Consider the following 6,000-nt stretch of genomic DNA (forward strand, 5'->3'; position numbering starts at 1 on the left):
ATTGGTTTGCACTTCCATTCAAAATACATTTCCTTTAAAAATAATTCTCTTTTTAGCTTCTTCTGATTGAGCTATAGTGTTCATATTCTGTCATAGTGCAGTGAGAAACTGTCAGATCCTCTAGAACAAACCTCTTCAAGCAGAAGGAACAGCTACATCTATTTTAAACTTTGCCCATAATAACTTGTCCAAGTTTGGTGTTTTCCCCACTAATAATAAGGTACAATCCGGGTTTTTTGACTGGTTCCCTAGAAGTGTGTATCACATTTGCTTTTCTGTGCAGCACTGTCCTTATACACATGTAGATACAGACACTACAGCTAGTACTACGGTCCTTGGTATCCAGTACACAAACATCTAGTGCCTGGGATAAAGCTCTACCATGAGCAAGTAGAGGAAATGTTTAGCAGTCTGGAGGGAGAAGCATGGTAATGTGCATTATAGGGTTGATTGAAAATGGCCTTAGAAAATTATTAGTGTCATTTTTAAGTTCCAGAGCAGGGAATTATGCAGCATTCCTGTGATACTGAAAGGAGAAGTTCTTTTCATTCTATCTACAAAATTTTTATTTTACTGTTGTTTTCAAGATTTGCAATTGGTGATCATTGACAATGGTCACATTACCAGGTGAGAACACCTAAGGTTCATGCACAGTTGTATGACTACAAGCCCAGATTTGGTATATGAGTGTACAAGTTGCCTTTTTAGTGTGTAATTCACGTAGGCAACTGCGTACTTTGGAACGTGAGTCATGGCACTTACTCATGTCTTTTTATATGCCTACCTCATGCCTCTTCCTTGTAGCATAGCCTTGTTTTAGCACGTCAGCTTTAGCAGGTATGAGTAACTATTAAAGAGAATGCCTGTGTTCCAGAATGGGATCTCATTTTCTGCAGCATCTTTTCAGAACATTGAAATACCTTAACACTGAAGTGACACATAGAGTAAAACACCTTACACAAAATGCTGCAATATAATCACTAGTAAGGTAGAACTCCTTGTGTTACTACTGATCAGCTTTTCCAATTAACCTGTCATGTTCATGTAGAGATAAGTCTGTATTGCATGCTTTGTGAGTCACAATTCTATTTTCCTACAAGCAAATTAAAAAGCACCATGTAAGGTAATTTTTCCATTTATTTTAGTCGTATGTGAGTAGTATATTCCCTTAATAGACTCAAACAAACAGTGAAGCAGGACTGAGTTAATTCTTTTCATTGCAGTTATTTTTTCCTTTGACTAGTCCAAATTTTGCAACATAAGTGACTTAAAACTTAACGAATAAATTTCTGTTTCAAACCTGTGTCTAGTTCTCCTATGCATGTGTTCTTTGGTCACTATTTTCAGCATAATGTTCAAATACCTTGATTAAGCTGAAAAACAAGCATGTTACATGTATGTTGTCTCTTTGCAACACTTATAACTGAAAAACATTTATCTCTTGTGAAATTAAGCTCCATGTAAATCTTTGGTATGGCCACATCTACTCCCTGCTTATTAGCATTTGATTTTATACTTGCCATCAGAACCTTGCACCTTGTAGCAATGACGGGGCGTTCCGACACTGAGATCCATGGCATGGCTGAAGCAGCAATGCTCTGTCACTGGCATTTCATTCCTGCCATCAACTGTAATGATAGTTTCCTCACACAAGGCAGGTGCACATCAAGCACAGGTGGTGTCATCTGCTATGCCAAATTTATCTTAGGTCTTAATCCATTGACTTGACTGGAGCTGTATGTAAGAGAAGTTTGGCTCTACACTTTGAGCACTAAAACAGATAAATGTTTTGCTTTGGCAGCCAAGAAGGAAAAATCTTGCTCAATCTTGCGTGGCTTCAGAGTCTCTAAAACTCCGTGACGCGTCGCAGATCTAGTCTCCTTAAACAAAACTGCACTAAATTAATTTTCTAAGCTTTGTATGCCTATGTTAAAGGATGTTTTCATGGAAGCCTTATGACATAAAACCTGTTTTTAGAACATCAAATCCTCATGACACCTCCAGGGTAGCTGTGTATGCCAAACCATACAATGTGATTCATAAGTAAAATTAACTGAGGTGTGAGGTGCCAAACAGTTTGGAAAAATGTAGGCACCTCTGAACTTCAGGGAATAAGGAGTGCTCTCCTTACAGACAGGAGCGAATGTCACATCTATCATTACTCATACGGAAACAGAGCTGTAGAAAGAAGATGAGAAGCAGGTCATCAGACCCTTGACACTTGGGAACCATGCCACATGTTTCTCTTAAATGCTTATTTCTAACCTGCAGTCTAGCCATAGTAAAGTAATCATCAATAGTTGTAGTAGTGCTCTTTAACTGCAAACTGAAGTTTGAGCTAGCTAGAGACATACTGTAGTATCAATCTTTCTTCATCTCTTCTGTGACACTGTACTCAGCTGAAAGTTTCAGACTGAAAAATGGGTAACGTTTCGCTAGAACTTCTTTCTAGATAGAACTTCTTAGTGAGCTTCCTCTGACCTGAGAGCTCGTTACATTAAGGCTGAGTTATCTTGAAAAGCAGTTGGACAGGCCTTTCTGTATTCAGTCAAGCAGGACTTAGCTTTCCAGATACAGGTATTTCAAATCAGTTCCCAATTCTTCTCTTGCTCCACCATCCAGTTTTCTGTCCCTCAGTGAGCCCTCATATATGCTTGATAGTTACCTACCAAGTCTGCAAATTATAATGGTTTATCACTGCCAATGATATTTTGACCCTGATCCATCATGAATGTAATTTACGCCATCTTTTGCAACATTTTGGTTTTGTAATGTCTTGCTTTCAAATGTGGTATCTGCCTTTCATATTTTCCAGTCCTTTGCATTCCTGTGATCAGCTTCTTTATAAATCTCCTGTCTCGAATTTCTCTCTTATAAACCCTATTACATCAGTTCAACCATCTGATTGTTCCTAGTGTTGACTAACTACATTACAGAGCTTGTTGAATCTTGCCCTTGTTTCACAATACTCTGGGTTCCCACGGTACCACTTCTATATGGTAACTGCATTTAACATGTGCATTATAAGTTATTATATGCATGATAAGTAACTTGTGATTCCTTCCTGTGGTTAGGAAGTCCATTTTAAGTCAAAGGTCACAGGCACATGTGTCCAAAGGATGCTTTGTGTACCGAGCTTGATCATTTAGCTAAGTTGAAGGAAGAAGAAATCATGCTTCAAAGACAGTCAGCATTAAGCTTGCTTTCATCAGTTGCTACCTTGCCAGTTAGCCCTTCCCTGGGACTACTGATTTTTTTTATTTCTCTTACCTGACTATTGGAGTTCTTCTCTTCTTGCCCAGCTCCACAGATATGGAACCTACCACAAACCTTGGAAAACTCTTACCCTCAAAGCTAGACATTTGCCAGTTCTGAGCCCAGTACTGGTGTGGAACTGTAGTTCCACAGCTATGGCCAACAAGATGCCTGCTTCACTGTTTTCAAAACTTTGCACAGCAGATCAAAGATAAGCACTATTTTTAGTGAAAAAATCCTGCATTCTCTTGGTCCCATGCTTAATGGAACACATGTCCCAAAGTACATGCTGTTTTCTGGTTTCCTTGTGCTGCAGCAGTGACTAAAAAGGCCACAATCACTGCAAGTATGTGAATATTTGTCACTCAGGCAAGTGACATTTTTTGCATCTCTTCTTAGTGTTACTCCTACACATTGGTGGAGTGTTGGGGTCCATGCGAGGAACGGACTACAGCACATCAATGTGATGCTTTGGTAGCCAGTTTTATTAGGGTTAGCTAACAGTATTTAGAACATAAAATCTTCCGTACATGCAGCCACGCGTTGATCATGCAATTCCTACTTGTGATAGGCTACAATTTCAAGCGTAAGCCAAATGCAAGCCAAACTGCATCCCCTTTCACATCCTGTTTTTACTCTTACTCCCTCATTCTATGCCTGCTCAAGCATTCTTTTATCTACAAGTGACCTTCTCTGTGTCCAAGCCTTATCTTGTTTATGCATTCTTTTACTATTGCTCAAGCATTCTTTTAATACAACTCCTCAGCTATCCAGGCCCCAACACTGGAGTTGAAACAATCTTGTATGAACAGGACAAAAGTTTTGTTAGCAAACAATTACAATCAGGAAACTGCTCAAGGAGCTAACATTCCCAGCTTTCTCCTTAATACAGCACATACCTACACACAAACACAAGGGGAGAGAGAGTTCCAAGTTACTCCCTTGTGAGTTACCTTTTAGTTCTAAGTTTAATTTATGAAACTGAAGGCTGAGCCTGAACTCTTTCTTGAGCTTGACTGCTTGGGACTGATTTTTCCTGCTGCACTTCCTTCTCCCTGTTCCTATTTCCCTAAAGGATGCTTATAGAAGTTTAACAGCTCCTGTATTGACTGTCATTCACATAAGTAGCTTATTTTATTAATCAAAATGAACAAAAGTAAATGTTGAAACAGAAATTCAGATGAAAAAGCTTCAGTTTTGTTGGGACAAAAATAGACCCAAGTTACAAAGACACCCATGATCCAATAATGTGGAATCAAATGGTCCCTGAATTGAGTGTATAGGCATTCTGTAACAGCTCCTGTATTGACTGTCATTCACATAAGTAGCTTATTTTATTAATCAAAATGAACAAAAGTAAATGTTGAAACAGAAATTCAGATGAAAAAGCTTCAGTTTTGTTGGGACAAAAATAGACCCAAGTTACAAAGACACCCATGATCCAATAATGTGGAATCAAATGGTCCCTGAATTGAGTGTATAGGCATTCTGGTCATCTCTGGATACTCCATGGGATGAGTCGTTGTTCCTGGGTTGTCCGATATGCCCTTGCAAGGCTTCAGTGACTTTATAGGGTCAACTTCTAACTCAGATAGTTATTAACTGCCTAAGCTCAGGTAGCATGAACATCTTGTCAGATTTTGTGTGTCAGCAGCAAAAACATGACATGTTGTGACAAGGACAGGGTTGTGGCCTTCTGGAAAAATACATAATACTAACACTGTGCACTGGAGCACAGCCTACAAACATGCTATTCAGTGTTCACCTGTTCTGAACACAAAGAAAGCCAGACTGAATTTGTGTGCAGGTGTGCATATAAAAGAAAAGATTATTTCACTTGTTTTCTTTGCATTATAAACTCTGAATGATGAGAGAGGAAAAAATATTTATCATGTCCAGGGATCCTACAGACAGTTTTAATATCAAAAGATTTATCAAGGCAAATGCCTGCTGAAAGAAATCTCAAGAGAAGTGTTCAGAGAGTTTTGGTAATGTCTAGCAGATTATGACATTTCTTGCTTGTTTTCTGTCAAAAAAGCCCCAACAAATTCCTGGCACTGTTTTCTCTTTTACTCAGACTCCTCTATGGGCTTAAGGGTTGAACACAATACAGCGTTTGTAATGGCATAAGCTCCACCAAGGGAATGCCTCAAAATTGTTAATTAAAGTAGTAAGTTCAGACATGAAGCATAGTAGAAACCTTGTTCTTCCCAAACAAGGTAGTTCCCCCACCTTTAAAATGGATTCCTCTTTATAAACAAATCATTTGACCATGGGGTGTATTCTGTGTTGCCAAACCTGCTTGAGTCAGATGGGCTTCATCTCCCTAGCAGGGGCAAAAGAACTGTAGCCCCTAAGTTGGCAGGGCTGATCAGGAGGGCTTTAAACTAAGTTCAAAGGGGGAAGGGCTGGAAACCAGGCGTTGCAGAGATGAGCCTCAGGGTGGGCAGCCAGAGCTAGGACTTAAATCATCAGCCCAGCTGAAGTGCATGTACACTAACACAGTGTGGGTAACAAACACGAGGAGCTGGAGGCCGTCGTGCAGCACGAAAGCTATGACGGAGTCACCGTCACAGAAACGTGGTGGGATGACTCGCATGACTGGAGTGCTGCCAGGGATGGTTACAAGCTCTTCAGAAGGGACAGGCAAGGTAGGAGGGGTGGAGGGGTGGCTCTGTGTGTCAGAGAGTCTCTTGACTCTGTAGAGCTCGAGGTCGATAACAAGAAGGTTGAGTGCGTGTGGGT

This window comes from Acanthisitta chloris, unplaced genomic scaffold (genome assembly GCF_000695815.1).
Source record: "Acanthisitta chloris isolate BGI_N310 unplaced genomic scaffold, ASM69581v1 scaffold34885, whole genome shotgun sequence".
Classification (NCBI taxonomy): Eukaryota; Metazoa; Chordata; class Aves; order Passeriformes; family Acanthisittidae; genus Acanthisitta; species Acanthisitta chloris.